The 22,990-nt window shown below is 44.8% G+C and overlaps 1 protein-coding gene across 3 annotated transcripts in view; it reads right to left on the minus strand.

The window, feature by feature from the left end:
* SERPINE2 (serpin family E member 2) overlaps positions 1 to 22,990 on the minus strand; it is a 68,768-nt gene that overhangs the window by 30,327 nt on the left and 15,451 nt on the right. The window contains exon 1 of one of the 3 annotated variants that reach the window (XM_060411345.1): positions 1,062 to 21,804. The exons of the other annotated variants lie outside the window; for them this stretch is intronic. The gene's annotated coding sequence lies outside the window, so the exon portion shown is untranslated. Of the gene's footprint in view, positions 1 to 1,061; positions 21,805 to 22,990 lie in introns of those variants that run through there. 3 annotated transcript variants of the gene reach the window in all.

A 22,990-nucleotide genomic window follows, 5' to 3' on the forward strand; every position in this document is an offset into this window, starting at 1 on the left:
ACAAGGGACGTGGGGAGGAGGGGAGAGGGAGAGGGTGAAGTAGAAAAAGGGGCCGGATTCTGAAGGGCTTGTCAAGCCCCATCCGGTTCTTGCGTTTCATTCTACGGGTCGTGAGAAACCCCTGGAGGGTTTGAAATAGGGAGTGAATCTCTCAGGTTGCTGAGATTATCTTATTAACTACACGTACACGATTTTTACCATAAGCATATGATTTTCTTAACTAAAGAATGCTTAATGAAACTAAATTTAAGTGAAATAAATGTAAACCTGCAAGAGGGCAGAGCAATCGGAAATGGCATTGTTTACAGATATTGTCAGCTGTGGTGATTCCTTTGAAATACGCTTTCTTCCTTGACTACTGCTGAGCTTTCTTTGGCCGTGACAAGTAAGAGGTAGGAAATTTACATGTGTTTATGGAAAAGCAAATACTCTCGTTAAATAAGAATTTGGAAGCGGCAGCTGGTAAAACCAACACAGAACTCAAGATGTGGCTAACCTGGCTCCTCCCTAGATCTGGGCTCCTGATGGGCACAAATTTCTCCAGGAAACAACTGGTCCTCCTGTCATATGCTTCCCTGGTGCCTCAGATGGTAAACAGTCTGCCTGCAGTGCAGGAGACCAGGGCTTGTTCCCTGGGTCGGGAAGGAAGATCCCCTGGGGAAGGAAATGGCAACCCACTCCAGTATTCTTGCCTGGAGAATACCATGGACACTGTGTGTATTTGCATGGGGAAGGTAGAGGGTGTGTCTTCAGAGAATAAGACAGAGGGGAACCTTTTAGCAGAGGTAACCTGGAGGGGAAAATAGTGTCCATGTGCTCCAGGGAAGGAAAGGGAACCAGGACAGCATCAGGCAAACACGGGAATGTGTGTTCCCTTAGTTCTTGTTTAGTCACTAAGTCGTGTCTGACTCTCTGCAACCACCAGGCTCCTCTGTCCATGGGATTTTTCAGGCAAGAATACTGGAGGGGGTTGCCATTTCCTTCTCGAGGGGATCCTCCCGACCCAGGGATTGAAGCCAGGTCTCCTGCATTGGCGGGTGGATTCTTTACCACTGAGCCACCTGGGAAGCTCCTTGTCTCTTGTCTTCCTCTCTACTTACTTTTCCTGCTCCCCACTCCAGGGGATGTTCAATAAATGCATGTGGGGTTAAACTTGATGCCTTATATACGTTCTATTTTTGCTAATTATTTTTCATTGCAGCAAAATAATGTTATTGAGCATGACTAGAAAATGATTCCTTTTAAAAAATTTATCTTATCTCTGTGTTTCTGGCTGCACACAGGCTTTCTCTGGTTGTGGAGCATGGGCTCTAGGCTCGCAGGCTTAAGCAGCTGTTATGCACAGGGTTAGTTGCCCGACAGCATGTGGAATCTTCCTGGACCAGGGACTGAACCCCTGTCTGCTGAATTGGCAGGTGGATTCTTAACCATTGGAGCACCAGGAAAGTCCTAAGAAAATGATTCTGTTTAGTCCTGAACCTCACTCGCTTTTAGCTTCAAACGTTTTCCAACAGAGTAAAATGCACTAGGGTGGGAAGAGGCACCCACTACTTCCCCACCTGCTCCCCACTGAACATGCAGGGCCCCAAGGTGAACCACCAAGGGCATTGTTCAAAGATGATGGTGCAATATTCTTTATATTGGGAAACAAGCACGTTACAAAAAATTCAGAACATTCCGAGCTTAACTGTAGAATGAGAGTATAAATACAGCCTGTCTAAATTCAAAACATGTACGTGACCTACATACACTCCCACTCAGGGTTTTCCTATGGCCAGAGTGGCCTAGTCTGACTTTGGCACCTTGGACTGGCTCTAATACCACAACAATCCTCTGAGTTTCTTTTGGCCTGGTTGACAATGCAGAGCTCCCCAATCCTGACTATGGAAGCTTTACTCAATGCATCTAAAAATTAGACATTAGACACTGTGTCCATCCCCTCTCCCTCCCTTCTCCTTTTTTTTTTTTTTTTTTTTCCTGGAAATAAATGCCGGCTTTAACCTTTGAGATACTACAAAGCCAGCATAAATATAAAACAGTTGGTACCATCTTTGTTACAAATCCGGTGACTGGTACCAACTTCATCAATCTGAACTGTTGACGCTAGCATTTTGGTGGACTCTGGCAGCTCCCTTCAGTGTGCCATAATCCATATTCCCCAAACCTCCCAACAAAATTCTCCCGGATTAGCAAATATTTGAATCTGTATACTCAGAAAGGACACCAAATTGGTTTGGCCTCTGCTAGCTTAAAGTTGATTTATCCAAACACTATAGATTTATGTAGAAGATTGTAAAATGGGTAGAAAGGATCAGTAACCAGAAAAAGTTATGTTCCAAGGTCTTGCAATCAGCAAAGACTGTCTCCCAAATAAATAGCCACCTTATTTAGCAGAATTTTGCTTGGTTGTGAATTTTAGCTAAAAGAACAGTTTTATTATAAAGTGGGGGAAGTCTGCCAGGGGTGTTTTTCTTGGTTCCTTGGATTGGGAAGTTTTTGAGAGATGTCTGTGTGTAGTTTCATAACAGTACACTGGGACAGGGTCTGAGGCTGTGCAGAACTTGGAATCAGAGCTGTTTGTGATTGATGTTCTGGGCATAACTTCTTCTTGGCTTCAGTTTCATAGGCTAAATGCTCAGCTGTCTAAACTTACCTGGCTTGTGAGCATGTCTAAGATTAAGCTTTTACTTCTTCCCAAAGTTCTGTGGCCAGGACAGTGAGTATTAATCCAAACATTACTATCGGCTGATAACATTCCTGATATGAATACATATTCATGTTCAAACAGTCTTTTACATGAAATAACTGGTAGAGTTATCAGGCTTTGAAATGCTTACTCTCTAGAAGGAAGAGATTCTCATTATGGGAGGAACATAATATCCTATTTTATTTTTTTAAGAGAAATTACACTTTAAACATTCAGGTAAAAGAAGGAATAAAGATGTCGCCCAAATGTATTACACAGCATCAATATGGACGATCCTAAATCTATTTAATTGATTCAATTTCTTGAATAATCTTTTCATAGTAGTGAAAAGTCTCCACTTTAAGCCATTCTTATAGGGAGATCACAAACCTATAAATAAAGTCATTATTACAGGTGAAAATGAAAGTCGCTCAGTCATGTCCAACTCTTTGCAATAGTCCATGGAATTCTCCAGGCCAGAATACTGGAGTGGGTAGCTTTTCCCTTCTTCAAGGGATCTTCCCAACCCAGGGATTGAACCCAGGTCTCCCACATTGCAGGCAGATTTTTTTACCAGCTGAGCCACAAGGGAAGCCCATTATTACAGGTATATTTTTCCAAATGTGGGCTTCTATTTCCCCATGAACTTCTAGTTTCTCTTACTTCAAATCTTTCCTTTCGAGAGTGAGGAATGTTTTTGAGCTTTAAGTGAGATTTCGTGTTGTAAATTTGGCTTCCCAAATGGCACTAATGGTAAAGAACCCGCCGGCCGATGCAGGAAACACGAGAGACGTGGGTTTGATCCCTAGGTCATGAAGATCCCCTGGAAAAGGAAACGGCAACACACTACAGTATTCTTGCCTGGAGAATCCCATGGACAGAGGAGCCTGGTGGGTTAGTCTGTAGGGTTGCAAAGAGTCGGACACGACTAAAGCAGCTCAGCATGCATGCACACACACAGTGTTGTAAATTATGGGTTGGCAGCTTTGCAAACAGGGCTTCCCTGGTGGCTCAGTCAGGAAAGAATCCGCCTGCAATCCGGGAAGCAGGTTTAATCCCTAGGTCGGGAAGATCCCCTGGAGGAGATGGTAACCTACTCCAGTATTCTTGCCTAGAGAATCCCATGGACAGAGGAGCCTAGCAGGCCACAGTCTATGGGGTCGCAAGAGTTGAACACAACTTAGCAACTAAACCACCATCAGTGTTGCAAATGCCAGACTCAGAGAGCACTCTGACCACCTATATAAATGTACCACCTATCAAGGGCAGCCATTAGAGAAACACACTCTTTACAGGCCCTGTGACTCAACCATCACTTCTAGAAAGACGATGGCTCCAATGTGCAGCTCAAATGCTCAGCCAAATTTCAGTGCCATGCTTCCCACTGTTTGCTGACTATTTTCATCTGATTGTGCAGGATACTATCTCGGCCTGAAAACCCTTCACTGGTGAGTCGTGGAGGGCCACTGGCCTGGAATCTCTCATATTTATTTGGCCGCCCTGGGTCTTCACTGTGGCGCGTGCGATATTTGATCTTCACTGTGGGATCCTTTTTAGTTGCAGCATAGTTGCGGCAGGTGGGATCTAGTTGCCTGACCTGGCATCGAACCTGGGCCCCCTGCATTGGGAGCGTGGAACCTTAGCCACTGGACCACCAGGAAAGTCCCCAACTCTTCTCATAAAGGGCTGGTTTCCCGTGACTGGGTCTGTGGCATTGCTTCTCTCCCTGGCCCTCCACCCAGCACACCAGGGCTTCCCCCAACTCCTTCCATGGCCTGTGGGAAGTATTCCCTTATTGTCTCCGATGGGACTAGCCACCCCCTTCTCTGAATTTCCACAGCATTTTCTATCTACACCTCTCATTTTGTTTTTCAAGTATTTTTTTCCCTCCCAACTAGACTGGAAGTTCACAGAAAGCAGGGCCAGAGCGCTTTAGAACCCCCATGCCCTCAGGCTCTTGTTTAGGGCCCTGCCATTGGGGAGGAAAGCTAAATCTGAGGTCTAATCCAGCTATGTGAGGGTTTGGTCTGGAATACAAGGTGCTCTAGAAATATTTCAGGCCAGCAGTCCTCAACATCTCTGGCACCAGGGACCAGTCTCACGGAAGACAGTTTTTCCATGCACCGAAGATGGGAGTGAGGGGGATGGTTTCAGGGTGACCTGCACGAGGAACATACAACCTAGCTCTCTTGCATGCACAGTTCACAGTAGGGTTAGTACTCCCGTGAGAATCTATTGCCACGGCTGCTCGGACAAGAGGCAGAGCTTGGGATGTAATGCGAGTGATGGGGGCCGGCTGTAAATACAGATGTTGTGCTCACCTCCTGCTGTGCGGCCTGGTTCCTAACAGGCCATAGGGCAGTACTGGGACCCCGTTTTAAGCAACTAAAAGTGAGAAGATGTCACACACAATCTAGATGTAGAGTTCTCAGGAAAAAGGAAAATTGATGGGGATCTGGTAACACAGGGCCCTTATTCCCACGGCAGACATCCAGCACAGCAACCGCCCCTGGTGCTGACGCCTGCTTTTCTGCATCCCTGGTTCCCTCTGCACCCCACTGCCTCATCCCCGCCAGTTACCATCGCTCACATTACCTCCCTTGTAGAAAGGCATTGTGGCCAGATTCCTGCAGTCGCTCATCAGTTAAACAACGGGGGACCAGTAGAGCTGGTCACAAAAGATGAAGCTTATTTTCAATCTTATAAATTCTCTCTCTCTCTCTTTTTTTTTTAACAAAACAAAACATCTTTTACATAGAACACATGAGCAAATGATAAGTAATATACTTGTCAGCTCAAATGATAAATAATGTGATATCTGTCAAGTCTATTTAAAATAACAAATAAATGTCTATAAACAGTTTTGGGGGGAAAACACTGGAAAGACTCTTTCTGGTGCCAACTCTTAGCCAGATGATTCCCATCTGTTTTAAGAGGATACAGGAGTGTCTAATAAAAAATGCTCCATCCCTTCTTATTCTCCAAAATATGTTTAAAGTGATGTATTTGGTAAAATGTATATATTTTAAAAATCTTTCTGCCATAAAAGATTTCAAGTATATGCAAAAATAAATCCTTAATACCTAACATCCTGATAAAATAACTGTTAACTTGTGGCTTATTTTCTTTTAAAATCAAAGATTATTTTGGAAGTAAATGCTAGACAGTATATAATTCAAAGTATTTTCAATATACATTCTAAACCTAAGGAATACATACACATATTATCCCCCTCAAAAATTAATAACTATTTATTATGTTAAATATCTAATCAGCATTCAAATTTCCCCGATAGTCTTCCATTTTTGCAGTTTATTTAAATCGGGATCTAAATAAGCTCCATACCTGGCAACTGGTTGACACGTCTCTTGTCTTTTTAAAAATCTTTCCCTGGTTACTTTATTTTTAACTTTTTCCTGGGAAGCCTTTCTTTGAAGAGACCAATTTGTTTGTTCCATCATTTCCCAGTCTAGACTTTGCTGACTGCATTCATGTGATTCTGCTTAACAAGCTCCTCTGCCTTCCTTACTTTCTGTAAACCCATACTTAGACCTAGAACACCGGTCTGCAAACTCCTGGGTCTGATCTGGCCACACTTTGTTGCTTTGTCTCCGGCTGCATTTAAGCTCCTACCGCAAGTTGAACAGACAGCTGCCCAGTTGGACCGCAAAGCCAAGAAACATTTACTACCTGGCCCTTCATAGGAAGTTTGCCAACCTCCGCTCCAGAGGCTGATCAGATTTAAATCTCTTTTTTTGAAGGAGTATTTCACAGAGGTTTTGTACAAGGGGCCGGAATCAGGAGACAGAGGCTGTATGTGTCTTTTTTGTGATGTTAGCACTTACTCATGATCATTGCCTAAGTGCACTGTTTTATTACGGCTTGCCAAATGGTGCTGTTGTAATTCTTTCTTTATTAGTTGGAATATTTCTATAAAAAGAAATTTCCCATAACCAACTATTTGGTTGTCTTGAGGTTCAGTTTGTATAGCAAAGGCAATAATCCATTCCTTATATCATTCTCCAAATAATGACTTGGTTACTCAGAATTCTTAATGTTAACCAGAGGGGGTTTCCTTGTTTGTTTGCTTAGTATAATTATGAACGCATGTTTTCCAACATATTTTAAGGCTTTTGATTGACTGAGATGCTATTACTTTTATTGATGCTCAGAACAAGCCTCTTCAGGCTGGCCCCTGAACCTTTTATATGACCCTGCAGTCTCAATAGCTTCCTTGTTTCTGGTTTGGCAAGATGTTCTAGGCTTGTTTGACATACTTCCTGTCCCAGTTGGAACCAGATACTTCTCTAGGGAACTCTGGTTCCTTTTAGTGGGAGACAATATTTAGAGACCACAATCTGAGGATCTTGATCAAATAAACCCTAAATTAACCATGGGGATACTGGGCAACAACAATGTGGAAAAATACAAAATCCATTTACATCTCTCTCTGGACTACAGCCAAATATTAAAATTCAAATTATGGAAGACAGATTGCTTATATGTGAACTAGTTTGCTTCCCAGGGCTATACAGCCCTTATAGTCCTGGATGCTGAGAAGATGAGGGTATGAGCTGGGCATGAAAAGTTGGGCTAGGATAATTAAAACAGATCACCCTCATGTGGAGGTGGTAAGTCTCCTGGATAAACCCCATCCTGAGTGAGACCCTAACAATGCAAGCTCCTAGAATGAACAACTGGCCCACAGCATGACAAGGAGAGTCCCCCAGTTTACCAGGGGGAGAGGGGAGGCATGACAATCAGCTCCCTCCCCTTGATAAATGTTGACACATTCTCAAGTATTAGGAAACTGGAAACGGTTAATATCCTTCTGATTTCAGTGCTTCTAGGATCCTGGTTCTCGGAAACTAAGACCCTTCATTAATTTGCCTCTGGATTAACCAATTCTTCTAGCAGGGGGCTACAGGAGGTAGAGAAAATCAGATTATATTAGAATCATGACATCTCCCAACAGATTTCTTGATAGAGCTTCCCAAAGAAGTAAATGTGAAGGAAAGGCATTGGGCTGCCAGATTGAGACCTCTAAGAGGCCTGAAGTAGGACTGTGCTGCCTAGCCATCAGGCCAATGCTTCTCACCAATGCTCTGCCAACAGGCAATGGCCTAACTGGTAAGGGTACTTGGCAAGAGGCAGCCTGGAGAACTTCAGGAGTTGCCCTGTGGAGGTGAAGTCCATGTCTGTAAAATGACTGTAGCTGTTAATGCACAAGTATCTGTGGTTAAGTCTGGTCCTATGATGGAGGGAGGGGAACTCCAGTCCCTCAAACCTCTACAAACATTACTGATAAATGTCCTCCAGAATCTGTCCTCGTTTCCAAATATCTACCACATTCTCTTAAGATAGAAAATTAGATAAACAAGCAAAAGGAAAGGGCATCTTGATATCCTTCTTGGGAAGGGATGGAGTGTTATCTGAATGAGTTAGCATTCTTAAGACTTAAGAGAACAAACAGGAAATGCCAGCTGATCAAAGTGACAGCAGCTTGGTGGCTTTAAAATGTCTCCTTTCAGGTTACTAGAGAGAGGCTTAGAGAGACCTCTTTGGATTTTTTTCTTAAATTTCTTAAGACTTCAAAGCAGATGCTTGATCTGTGACACTAATTCCTTTTGCCAAAAAGGAACCTAAAAATTCCCAGGAAAGAAATGTTCAGCTACAGAAATGTATGGCAACAGCATCTAAAAGGTTCCTTCAACCAAGAGACACGTATTGTAAGTATGCTCTAACTAACATCCAAGTGCCTTTCATCCACACACCATTCATTCTGAAATCTCTTTTGGGGTGAAAGGGAAAGGCTAGGAGAAAGAAGGTAATTGGGGTTTTGTTAGTTTTCCATCTCTTTTTTTATGGTTCTTTTTTTAAAAATTGAGAATTGTCCAACTTTTAAAATATTTAAAATTGTCCAACTTTTATCTTTTAAGATAATGGGACGTTTATTTTCTTTTCCTCTAAGTGTCAGGGGAATTTTATCTAAGGTTCAAATCTTAGTTTTACCATCCACTAACAAAGAGATCCAAGGCAAGTCACAATCTTTATCAACTTCAGCTTTCTCGTTTACCATATTAGAAATTGAATTTCAAAGGTGGTCATGGGAATTCCATCTGCACAACAGAAAGACAGACAGGACCGAGCACAGTGCCTGGCTCAGAGCAGGGGGCTCAGTAAATGTTGTCTCCTCTCCCTCGATGCTCAAACAGTCTCTGATTTTCATTTCAGTAGCTGTTAAGAAAGTCTCAAGGATTGAGCTAAGAAAACAGGTCAAACAATACTTCCACCTTAATAGAGCCCTGTCTGTATATTTACAACTTCTTTAGACTATTTACAGAAAAGGAGACAGCAACCCACTCCAGTATTCTTGCTTGGAGAATCCCATGGACAGAGGAGCCTGGCGGGCTACAGTTCACGGGCTTGCAAGAGTCAGACACGACTGAGTGACAAAACCATCACCAGACTATTTACACAGAGCAATACAGTGCTGGTGTGTTCCCACTTCTTTATAAGAGAAAGAAGGGGTTTTATATGGTGGGAGTGGAGATAGGTAGGGCTTCCCGAGTGGCGCAGTGGTCAAGAATCCACCTGCTGAGGCAGGAGACGCAGGTGTCAGAAAGATCTCCTGTAAGAGGAAATGGCAACCCACTCCAGTATTCTTGCCTGGGAAATCCCTTGGACAGGGGAACCTGGCAGGCTTCATCCGCAGGGCCATAAAGACTTTCACAAGACTGAGCAACTGAGCATAGGAGGCAGGTAAGTATGTTCCAAAAAACCTTTAATGGTTGTGTGATATGTTTTTTTAGGCTGCTGACTTGGACCATTAAATGTTTTACATGTGATGTCAAGTCCTATAGACTTCCTTATTGACAAATCTTTAAGACACAACCGTTTATATGGATGACTTTCTAATCAATAGCCTAAAATATTAGAATGATACGGACTGGTGGTTCTCAATCTTTAGAACAAGGCAGCATATTTTTGAGACCTAAGAAAAGTATTACAGATGCTTCATGATGAATTATATTTTTAGTACTGGTGAAAAGACACAGTAAAATACTACCATGAATCCATAAACACCATTAAAATGCAAATTATATCTATCTATACATAGTAGCATCTTGATACATTTTAAGACAATCATGTTTTGAGATATTATTTATTCAGTCTATACTGAAAGTCAGACCAGGAACATGACTTTTCTGACCCTTGAGAATAACTCTGTTGTCATCTACAGGTCTTCAATTCATAGGTGAGAAATCAATGCTCTCTAGACTTGTTGCTTAAAAAAAAAAAAAGAGTAAACAGTAAGTGCTGAAAGTATAACTTGATAAAATTCTCTCTGAAAAACAATTCTTGGTATGAAAATTCTTAAAAGTGTGTATACCTGTTGGAACAGTAAGAGCTCTTCAATCTTAAGGTAACAATAATAATTATAAAAGATTTGAGCCTAAAAAGGTTCACTGTGGAGTTGTTTCTCGTAGCAAAATCACCACAATATTCTTTGCATTAGATAAATGCAACAGCAATGATCACTGCAACCTAAATTTCCAAGGGAGGGACACCGTGGGTGACCTCTTAGCAGCTCTGTGCCCTTTTCCTCCAGCATCTGTGTTCTTTGATGCTAACTGTATAAACCCGTTATTTTCAGAGGCTTGCCACTGCGAGTTGGAACCCACAATCTTAGTCAGTTGTAAGTGGCTGGGAGGTTACATACACCATTCTGCCCAGAAAAATTAAATAAACCTCCCAGCTCATACAGATCATACAAGGTGAAGAGATGTCTGAAAACTGACACATTTAGCCAGTCTATCATGCTGACTTCTTGGGATGCAGTTTAAAGGGTCAGCTGAGGGAAAAGTAAAGAAACACTGCCTTCTTTCTCCCTCTCCGTCCTGTGCTTAAATCATCAAATACTCAGAGTAAACAAGTGACCACAGCTCTGCAGAGCACAGAGACTGAACAGAATGCTTGTGCCTCTAGGGCCATGGTTCCAGCTGGGAGGGGGGTGACACTGCTCCCCACCCCCGGCCCAAGGGACATCTGGCAACGTCCGGAGATGCTTGGGTTTGCCCTACGTGGGAGGGGGTGCCACTGGCTTTTCACAGGTTGAGGCCAGGGACGCTGCCTGAGACGGCTCCCCGCTGCAGAGACATCCAGCCCCAAATGTTAGTTGTGCCAAGGATAAGAAGGCTGTTCCAAAGCACAAAAAAGCACACACGTGCACTCTTCCCCGTGTATCACGACTGACTTTCCTTAACTTAGAATCGAGGCCTCAGTCTGATCACAGACTTGTTTCTTGTCGAAGCAACAACTGTCACAGTGACTCTCCCTGGAACTCTGGGCCCAAGGCTTCTCTACCTAGGGGAGGAAGGCATCCTGCCCGTCCCTTCTGGGAATCCCAGACGGGAAGCTTTGTGTTACTGTTAGAGAAAGCTGTGGCCTGTCAGCCGCCTTATCAAAGCGGGCTCTTCTACAAGCCTGTGAAGTTCTGCGGCTGGAGCGGGGGTGGTGCCCATGTCATCCCGAGCCCCCTGCAAGGCGCAGCATGGACGGCGTTAACAGCAGGCGCAGCTGTTCCGGCACTGTGGGAGGACCAGCCCAAGCGTCCCTCTGCTGTGGCTCACCCCGATGTCCCTCCCATAAAGCAGGAGCAACCAGTCAATACCCCCATCAGCCTGCCCCTCCCCACTGCCTACTCCTCCACACCCAGTAGTCCTTTCTTTCTCCGCCCCCCGCCCCCCTCAATGGCTCAATGGTAAAGAATCCATCTGCCAATGCAGGAGATGCAAGGGACACAGGTTTGATCCCTGGAGAAGGAAACGGCAACCCACTCCAGTATTCTTGCTTGGAAAATTTCATAGACGGAGGAGCCTGGCAGGCTACAGTCCATGGGGTCACAAAGGGTTGGATGTGACTGAGCACGCACGCAAAGCAAAGCCCACTCTATCATTCAGGCTCACGGCACCAAAACTGCCAGGTACAGAGAAAAGCCTAAACCGCTCACACATACCCTACATTTATACTTACGGCTGACTGCGCTTACTCCTTGGCATGTTTCTGAACTAATCATATTCAGTTACATGCTTAGCTAAGCAAAACTGAGCCCAAACCTCTATTTTCCTCCCTTTCCTCATGAAAAGGGAGCAGAGGCCAGCAAGAGAGGGAAGGAGACTCAGCTGATGAATGCTGAATTGCGTCTCCAGGCAAGCCCTGCGCCAAATCACCCACAAAATGCCACCTGCAGGAGGTTCCCATTCTGCCCGTAGAGATACTCCTCGAAAGGAGCATTCAGAGGTAGTGTGAGGCCTCCCAGCTCTGGGAATGATGGTGGTGCTTTTTCTAGGCTCTGAGGGCCCCTGCCCTGGCAGTGTTAACAGAGGATGTGGGCTTTAATCAGGCAGGAAGTCGAAGGCTCCTGCATCCTTACTCCAGGCAGCAGGGGAAGCGGGTAAGGAAGCCATACTCAGCTAAGAAGAGAGGAACTCTAGATTTCGAAGGCTCAAATTCACAATGAAACCTGCTTGGTTCTTTTGAAATCAGGTGGTCTTTCTGAGGATGTCACATAAAGAACTGTTTAATAAGGAGGTACCGTTCGTCCATTTATCAATTTCACAAATATTTACAAAGCACTGGTGTGCCAGGAAGAGGACTAGGGGGAGAACCTGGACAGAATGGGCTCGGTGCCTACCCTCTGGAACAATCTAGTGACGCGGTTCTCCACCGGGGTGGTCTGTCCCCCAGGGAACATCTGGCAACAGCTGGAGGTCTTTGGTCATGATAACTGGGTGGAGGGGGTAGGGTGCTATGGGCATCTAGTGGGCAGAGGCCAGGGTGGGGCTCAATACCCTCCAAGGCTCAGGACAGCCCTGCACAAGGGCCTGTTCACTCCAAAACGTCAAGAGGGTAGAGGTTAGAAACCTTGGTCTAGAGGGAAACAGATTTCAATGAGACCATCATGAATCCTGGGTGGATGTTTACATTCATACTGACATACCTGCTTTGCAAGTGCTCTGACAGCTAGTACAATGGACAACAGAGGAGCCGAGACACACCTGGGGAGATGGAGGGACAGTCAGGGGCCGGGGAGGTGCTCTGAGGAAGGGCCAGCCTTGCAGGATGAGCTTGAAAGGACAAAGCAGGAGGGGGCTGGGGGCAGGGGAGAGTGCTCCAACAGAGGATCTCATGTGCAAAAAAGTTTTATGTTAGGAGGTCCTGTGGATGGTTCTGGAAACAGAGATTTTGATTTTTTTTTTTTTTTTTTAACTCCATCATCATTCTACAGTCCTTGTAGGACCAGGTCTACCCTGGGGCCATAATCTTAAGGAACAACTCATCATGACACACACCTCCTGAGTCTAAACTAGACGGAGGCTGGAAGAACAACGCTTCCCACTCCAATATCCATCCTGCCCCCTCACGTCTGCCTTCGGGATCCACAGTCAGACGCTGCACGTTAAAGGAGGCAGGAATCTATTTTGTCTTAGATTTGAAATTAAAAGTATGACTCCCAAAATGAAAAACTGATGAACTAGACCTGGTGGCTCACTGGTAAAGAATTTGCCTGCCAATTTGCCAGGTTTGATCCCTGGGTCGGGAAGATCCCCTGGAGAAGGGAATGGCTACCCACCCCAGTATTCTTGCCTGGAGCTAGAGAATTCTACGGATAGAGGAGCCTAGTAGAGAGTAGGACACTACTGAGCAACTAACACTTTCACTTTTCATTTTCATCAAAAATAAAAATATTTGCTCTAAACAAACTTATGGTTGCCAGGGGAAAGGATAGGGGAACAGATAGTTTGGGAGCTGGGAATGGACATATACACACTGCTATATTTAAAATGGATAACTAACAAGGACCTACTTCTGTAGAGCACAGAGAACTCAGCTCAATTGTATGTGACAGCCTGGATGGGAGGGGAGTTTGGAGGAGAATGGATACATGGATTCTGTATGGCTGAGTCCCTTTGGTATTCACCAAACTATCACAGCATTGTTAATTGGCTATGCCCCAATACAAAATAAAAAGCTAAAAAAAAATTTTGTTCTACCAAGGACTCTGCAAGGATGATGAAAAGACAAGCTACAGATTAGGAGAAGATATTTGCAAACATCCTATCTAAGAAAAGTCTAATACGGTATCTAGAACACACAAACAACTCTCATAACATAAAAGTTAAAAACAAACAAACAATTCAATCTGAAAATGGGCCAAAGAAACAGACTGACATTTCCTTGAAGAGAACATACAAAAGGCAAATAAGCCCATGAAAAGATATCCAACATCATGAGCCATTCAGTTCAGTTCACTCAGTCGTGTCCGACTCTTTGCGACCCCATGAATCGCAGCACGCCAGGCCTCCCTGTGCATCACCAACTCCCGGAGTTCACTCAAACTCATGCCCATCGAGTCAGTGATGCCATCCAGCCATCTCATCCTCTGTCCTCCCCTTCACCTCCTGCCCCCAATCCCTCCCAGCATCAGAGTCTTTTCCAATGAGTCAACTCTTCTCATGAGGTGGCCAAAGTATTGGAGTTTCAGCTTCAGCATCAGTCCTTCCAATGAACACCCAGGACTGATCTCCTTTAGGATGGACTAATTGGACCTCCATGCAGTCCAAGGGACTCTCAAGAGTCTTCTCCAACACCACAGTTCAAAGGCATCAATTCTTCGGCACTCAGGTTTCTTCACAGTCCAACTCTTACATCCATACATGACCACTGGAAAACCATAGCCTTGACTAGACGGACCTTTGTTGGCAAAGTAATGTCTCTGCTTTTCAATACGCTATCTAGGTTGGTCATAACTTTTCTTCCAAGGAGTAAGCATCTTTTAATTTCATGGCTGCAGTCACCATCTACAGTGATTTTGGAGCCCCCCAAAATAAAGTCTGACACTGTTTCCCCTGTTTCCCCATCTATTTCCCATGAAGTGATGGGACCAGACGCCATGATCTTTGTTTTCTGAATGTTGAGCTTTAAGCCAACCTTTTCACTCTCCTCTTTCACTTTCATCAAGAGGCTCTTTAGCTCCTCTTCACTTTCTGCCATGAGGGTGGTGTCATCTGCATATCTGAGGTTATTGATATTTCTCCCGCAATCTTGATTCCAGCTTGTGCTTCTTCCAGCCCAGCGTTTCTCATGATGTACTCTGCACAGAAGTTACATAAGCAGGGTGACAACATACAGCCTTGACATACTCCTTTTCCTATTTGGAATCAGACTGTTGTTCCATGTTCAGTTCTAACTGTTGCTTCCTGACCTGCATATAAGTTTTTCAAGAGGCAGGTCAGGTGGTCTGTATTCCCATCTCTTTCAGAATTTTCCACAGTTCATTGTGATCCACACAGTCAAAGGATTTGGCATAGTCAATAAAGCAGAAATAGATGTTTTTCTGGAACTCTCTTAGGGAAACACAAATTAAAACACCACCACAGGCTGGTACTATGCACCTATCAGAACGGCTAAAGTAAAAACTAGTGATAATACCAAATGCTGGAGAAGATGCAGAGAATCCAGACCGCTTACACATTACTAGTGAGAAGGTTTTAAAAGGGTACAGCCATTCAAGGCAACAGTTTGGCAGTTTCTTGTACATGTTGAACCATATGATCCAGCTATCTTAAACATTAAGAGAAATGGAAACTCATCACACAAAAACCTGCACCAATGTTGTAGCAGCTTTATCTGTAATAGCTTCAAACTGGAAACAACCAAGACGTCCTTCAACCAGTGACTGGTTAAATTAACTGTGGCACATCCTACATGGAACACAACACAAAGAAGGGACAAGCCGTGGATACACACTGCAACTGGGATGGGTCTCAAGGGAACTGTGCTGAGTGAAAAAAGTCAATTCAAAGGGTTACCCACTAGGAAATTCTCTAGCAGTCTGGGGGTTAGGACTGAATGCTTTCACTGCTGGGGCCCAGGTTCAATGCCTGGTTGGGAAACTAAGATCCCCTACAAATCACACGGCACAGCCAAAACAACAACAAACTGAAAGCCCAAAAATCACGTATGCTGTATGATTCCATTGATAAAATAGTTTTAAAATAACAAAATTATAGAGATGGAGAACACACTAGTGGTAACCGGGAATCAGCAGTCTGAGAGAGAGGTGGGTGGATGTGACTGTAAGGCTGACGTCAGAGGTCCTGATGATGAAACTCTTCTGTGTCTCGACTGGTAGTAACGCGAATCTACAATATGATAAAACTGCATAGGAGTCAGTACACACACACACACAAGTACATGTAAAACTGGACGAAATCTGAACAAGGTGGAGGATTATACAATTCAATGCTAATGTCTTAGTTGCAGTACTGTAGTTATAGTATATATTGCTGGGTACTACAGTTGGGCAAGGGCTTTCCAGGTGGTACTGTGGTGAAGAATCTGCCTGCTAATGCAGGAGACGCAAGACATATAGGTTTCATCCCTGGGTTAGGAAGATCCCCTGGCATGGGAAATGACAACACACTCCAGTATTCTTGCCTGGAAGATTCCATGGACAGAGGAGCCTGGCAAACTACAGTCCACGGGGTCACAAGAAGTTGGATATAACTGAGGGACTAAGCACACACACACACACACACACACACATAGTTGTGCAAGATGATACCTCTGTAGGAACTAGGTGAAGAGTTACAGGTGATTTCCCTCTACTGTTTTTTGTTACGGCATCTTAAAATGAAAAATTAAAAATAAAAAGCATTATTTTAAAATTTTAGTCAGCAAGTGCACCTTAAGACAGACCTTTGCATTATCTACTTTCTTTTCCCAATACTGCAAGCACACTAAAAATGTCAATATTCTAAAAAAAAAAAAAAGATGTCAAAACTATGTGTCTGAATAATTCTGCCTTTTCATAATTCTTTGAGAGAGCACCAATTCTTAGCTGTCTTGGCCACTGTAAGCTCCGGAGACAAACCACTCAAATTCAAACCGGGTCCCCCACCAATTCACTGCCTGATTTCTGACAAGCGCTATACTTCACCTCCCTACTGCACAGGGCATGTAACAGTGGTCCCTGCTGATGCGCTGATGTGAGGAATAAAAAAGGGCGGCACGGCTCAGGTTCTTCGGACAGTTCCTGAACACCAAGGAGTCCTTGGGTCTCTGTCCTCAGTCTCCGAACAGCGACTCTTCAGCCCATCCTAACAGTTCTTCCTCAACTGCAAAACTTCCCCAAATTCCAATCTCTGAAAATCAAAGGGAATTGTTAAAGCTGCCTTTTCTGTTTTATTCATGGTCTCTTTGAAACTGTGGGCCGTTGCCTTCATTTCTCTGGGCCTCAAGGATCTACTGTATGACTTTATCGTGGTTTCACGTGTGGGCGCAGGTCCTCAGGGAGGGGATCTGAGAGCAGCCCTGCCCTCCCAGGGCAGCAGCTGGGCCCCGTGAAGCCCCCTCGAACAGCCCTGGTGATGGTGTCAGGGCTGCTCTGGAAACGTTTTTTTTACAAAAATGTATCTGTCACTGGGAGACCTGATATGGGTATCAGGCTCCAGTGACTTCCTCGTGCTCCTTCTGAGATTGCCAGGCTCAGGCATAAGGAGACACGTTTCCTACCAGCTGAAAATGAAATAGGGCAGGACCAGACCGATAAAATTCAGAAAAGAGTTTCAGCGTGGCAAAGCCAGACGAGCCCTGTCTCAGAAGCGTGAATGGTGAGCGGAGTCTCATTACTGCTTTATTTACTTAGGTGGAGGGGAAGTCTAATACAGAAAATGCTTGATGATTGCCCAAGGAAGCCATTTAGAAATCACTCTGAGCTGCACTGGAAAGCCTATTATGATGGTAACTGGAGAGAAGAAGCAACCCGGGAGAAATATGTTAGATTTTAGCTCACAGTTCAGTTCAGTTCAGTTGCTCAGTCGTGTCTGACTCTTTGCAACCCCATGAATCGCAGCACGCCAGGCCTCCCTGTCCATCACAAACTCCCAGAGTTTACTCAAACTCATGTCCATCAAGTAGGTGATGTCATCCAGCCATCTCATCCTCTGACCTCCGCTTCTCCTCTTGCCCCCAATCCCTCCCAGCATCAGGGTCTTTTCCAGTGAGTCAACTCTTCACATGAGATGGCAAAGTATTGGAGTTTCAGCTTTACCATCAGTCCTTCCAATGAACACCCAGGACTGATCTCCTTTAGGATGGACTAATTGGACCTCCATGCAGTCCAAGGGACTCTCAAGAGTCTTCTCCAACACCACAGTTCAAAAGCATCAATTCTTCGGCGCTCAGCTTTCTTCACAGTCCAACTCTCACATCCATACATGACCACTGGAAAAACCATAGCCTTGACTAGAGGAACCTTTGTTAGCAAAGCAATGTCTCTGCTTTTCAATATGCTATCTAGGTTGGTCATAACTTTCCTTCCAAGGAGTAAGCATCTTTTAATTTCATGGCTGCAATCACCATCTGCAGTGATTTTGGAGCCCCCAAAAACAAAGTCTGACACTGTTTCTACTGTTTCCCCATCTATTTCCCATACTCTAAAACCCAATGTTTCTTTTCAAAAGATACAGAGAAGTCCCCTTACCCATTTTCACAGAAATTCTACGATGGGAAGAAAAAAGAGCCCTCCTCTAAACTTGCTGTTCCTCCCTGTACTACTTATATCCCAGTAAGGGCAGCTCCCCATCCATCCAAGAGTCTAAGCAGACAGTCTGGGAGTCACCCTGCATCCTCTCCCTGACCTCATTTAACCATCAGCAAGCTCTATCCTTCTACCTCTAAGATGCTTCCTGAATGGTCTATGTGCTCCACCTCCTTTGTACTCACCAAGCCACCGACATTCCTGGAAGAGGACATCAGTCTCTCACATCCCACCCAGAGTCTGCACTGTCCAGTGACCTTGCTGATAGGAAAGGCTGACCTTGACCCTTGGCGCCAAGACCTGCATCAAGCAGGTCTTCCCTGAGCTCTTACCCTCCCACAGCCTCCAATCCGGCTAGTCTGGTCTGATCTAGCTTCCTCTGCAGCTATACTCTCCCCCTGGCAGTATGCAAAACCTGCCAGGCTCTTTCCAGCTTCAGGTTTCTATAATCCTGCTCTGACTACCACACTTGTTGCCTCTTCTCTTTTTCCGGGAGTGGGGAGGAGTGTACTTTTTCTGTCCTGTTCACACTTCCCCAGCATCCAGTGCTGCACATGGGACACCACAGTGCTCTCTTGGTAACCAGGCATCAGTGAAGAAGCCAGGCCTTTGGTAATCACTTGAATTCACCTCATGGAATAATACTGATTTGGGGCTTGCCTGGTGGCTAAGAGGTAAAGAATCCACCCTGTAATGCAGGAGACATGAGTTAGATCCCTGGATGGGGAAGATCCCTTGGAGGAGTTAGCTATAATTTAGCAACTAAACCACAGCTAACATCGATCACAGAAGCCACCATCTTGCAAGCACCGAAAGGTTCGTTCAGATTTTTCCATTAGATGTTATGGAAAAATCCAAACGAATCTTTTGACCAACCCACTATTTGGGGAGTCATTTCTTTTTTTTCTAAAAACAAAACCAAAAACTTTCTAGACCAGGGCTTCACAACTTGGGCACTACTGACGTTCTGTGTTGGATAGCTCTGTGTTGCAAGGCATGCTCTGTGTATTACAGGGTGTTTAGTTGTCTCCCTGGCCTCTCCTATCAGATGCCACTCGTGGCTGTGGCAACCAAATGACTGCAGACACTGACAAACGTTCCTGGGAGAAAGGGGGCTCACCCCTGCCTAAGAACTGTTGGTCCTGGGGAAAGTTAAACACTAATGGTTAAGACTTCAATTCTGCCTACAGAATGCCTAATTAACCCATGCTTTGATTGAATTGCAGGAGCAAGAATGCATTTTTTCCTAATATCTAAATTTTATTTTTTTAAAAACTTTTAATTTTGTATTGGGGTATATCCCTGATAGCTCAGTTGGTAAAGAATCCACTTGCAAGGCAGGATTGGTTCCTGGGTCGGGAAGATCTGCTGGAGAAGGGATAGGCTACCCACTCCAGTATTCTCAGACTTCCCTTGTGGCTCAGCTGGTAAAGAATCCACCTGCAACGTGGGAGACCTGGGTGTGATCCCTGGGTTGGGAAGATCCCCTGGAGAAGGGTAAGGCTACCCACTCTAGTGTTTTGGCCAGGAGAATTCCATAGACTGTATAGTCCACGGGGTCACAAAGAGCAGGACACAACTGAGCTACTTTAACTTTTCACTATCATAGCCAATTAACAGTGTTCTGATAGTTTCAGGTGAACAGTGAAGGGATTCAGGTATACATAAACAGGTATCCAAGCGATGCATTTTTGAGGGGGCTTGCCATGTGGCATAGGGGATCTTAGTTCCCCGACCAGGGATCAAACCCACACATCCCTGCAGCAGAAGCTCAGAGTCCTAACAACTGGTCTGTAAGTGAAGTTCAAGAATGCATTTTAATACAGTGTTACCTAACCGGCATTTACATCTTTTCAGTTCGATGGGAATATGCATTTCAAGCCTCTCATAACATTTATGAACAACCACGGAGGGGCTAGTGGGTCTGTCCTGAGAGACTCAAGCTAGCTTTCTGTACCAGTGCGCTAGGCGACGGGCTGAAGTGAAACAGGAAAAGTGTGGCAGGGGTGGGGCGATGGAGCAGGTAGTCCAAGAAGAACCAGGGGAAGGCTGAGGCTTCTTACGTTTGATCCAACCTTCTGTCTGTGCCTGGTGTGTGAAAACAGGAGAGAGCGCCAAGAGGACACCTTAATGCTTTGGGTCCTTGCTGAGTGCCCTCCCGCAGGCAGCCTCAAGTTCTCTTTCTTTCCATGCTGTGGCAAAGCCCAGGAATGAAATGGGAAGGATGGAATCTCAACGCTACTCTCACCCTGTCGACCACCTGCCCCTTAGACTAACATAAGGCTATTGAGCTTGGAAGAATTCGAAATGACTTCCTACTTTTACCTGCCACACTGCAATAATATTTTCAATTATTGGTTAAACTGCAAATACTCCCACGAGTCATTTAAATAAATCTCACATGTATGAAATAGCCAATTGTGTTCTCAGAGCAATTCCCAGCTGTAAAAATAGACCCACACTGAATGTACTTTTTTCTGTAGCTAATTGAAAATACCGCACGTAGAATGCATGAGTGAAAGCCCCCAGGAGGAATTTCAATTTGCGTTCCCTGTTTTAAAATGTACAGTCAAATGCTGTCTTAAAGTGTTCTGCACATTTGAGTCAATACTGCTTGCCTGAAGCCCCAACACTCCTAAATTTTCACACCAGGAATTGACGACCTGAGGTTTTTAATGATCCAAGTGACTTTTTAAACAATGGCTTTAAGAGGGCTGTGTTTTCCAAGAATACAGACATTCCTGGACTTGATGGATTCAGACCTCTGCGGCCCAGAGAGGGCTTCCCAGGTGGTACTAGTGGCAAAGTACCCACCTGCCAATGCAGGAGACACAAGAGATGCTGGTTTGATCCCTGGATCGGGAAGATCCCCTGCAAGAGGGCATGGCAACCCACTCCAGTATTTCTGCCTGCAGAATCCCATGGGCAGAGCCTGCCAGGCTACAGCCCATAGGGTCACAAACAGTCAGACATGAATGAAGTGATTAGCACACACGAGGCCCAGAGAAAATCCCCCAGGAGGCAGCAACGAGTATTTAAACAAAATCCCAAAGGAACATTTAAGAAGATGACCACACTATATTTATGCCATCTTCCCTGGTGGCTCAGTTGGTAAAGAAACTGCCTACAGTGGAAGAGATCTAAGTTCAATCCCTGGTTCGGGGAGATCCCCTGGAGAAGGGGATGGCAACACACTCTAGTATTCTTGCCTAGAGAATCCCATGGACAGAGGATCCTGGTGGCCTTCAGTCCACGAGGTCACAAAGAGTCAGACACAACTGAGCAACTAACACACCACTCTGTATTTATATGTTGTCTGTTACCACACCCTGGCAAGAACCATCCAACCAGCAAAGCTATGCAAAGCTTAGAAACCATCCAAAGTGATGGGAAGCATAATTCCAAATTTGGCTTCAATCACCCAATACTGAGGTCCTTCCTTTAGTCTGACTCAGTTTCCCTTGCTGAGGTCCCTGCTGGTGCTTTCTGAAGGAATCTGGCGAGGGGAGAGGGCACAGAGGAGGGAGGTGTTCTAACCCACGTCCACTTGGACATGGTGGTAGAATAATACTATTGAGCCCTAGGCCTGCCTGTGTGGGATAAATCGCACCCCTGCTCTGTGACTCCGCTCTCCCATCAAATCAGTGATACCTGCCCCCGGCCCCATCCAGCAGAATCCACACACGAGACACCATCCTGAGAGGTGACCTGACAACTCTGGTCCCACAGAACTCTTCCTCATGGGACAAGCCTTTACACAAAGCTGAGGGAGAACAGGGATTTCTGAAATTAAAAATCAGCGACTTACAATACTGTGTTGGTTTTCCGTTTTTTAGGTGTACAGCACTGTAAATCAATTATACTCCAAGAAAATTAAAAAAAAGAGAATCAGTACCAGATACACCAAAAAAAAAAAAAAGATCAGTGACTTAATGAAAGTTCTCCTCACCCATCTCTAACCTCTGCTATAAGATACTGCAGTGAGAGATCATTAGGGATGGAGGAGGAGGCTGGGTTTCTTTTTGTCACGGTCACAGTTTTTTGGGGGGCTCCAAACTCACTGTAGATGGTGACTGCAGCCATGATATTAAAAGACGCTTGCTCCTTGGAAGAAAAGCTAAGCTAGACAGTATATTAAAAACCAGAGACATAACTTTGCCATATAGGTCCATATAGTCAAAGCTACAGTTTTTCCAGCAGCCATGTATAGATGTGAGAGTTGGACCATAAAGAGGGCTGAGTGCCAAAGAATTCATGCTTTCAAACTGTGGTGCTGGACAAGACTCCTGAGAGTCCCTTGGACAGCAAGACGATCAAACTAATCAACCCTGAATATTCATTGGAAGGACTGATGCTGAAGCTGAAGCTCCATTACTTTGATCACCTGATACAAAGAACTACTCTTTAGAAAAGACCCTGATGTTGGGAAAGATTGAAGGCAGGAGGAAAAGGGGACGACAGAGGATGAGATGGTTGGATGGCACCACTGACTCAACAGACATGAGTTTGAGCAAACTCAGGGAGATGGTTAAGGACAGGGAAGCCTGGCATGCTGCAGTCCCTGGGGTCCCAGAGTCAGACGTGAGTGACTGAACAACAATGCAACTGGAGAATGTCTCTCCAGTTTCTCAGGACCAGTTATGTTCACCAACAGGGGAGCTAGTGAGTCACTGCGCACAGGAGAGGGAAGGGCTAAT

This window comes from Ovis aries, chromosome 2, assembly GCF_016772045.2.
Source record: "Ovis aries strain OAR_USU_Benz2616 breed Rambouillet chromosome 2, ARS-UI_Ramb_v3.0, whole genome shotgun sequence".
NCBI lineage: Eukaryota > Metazoa > Chordata > Mammalia > Artiodactyla > Bovidae > Ovis > Ovis aries.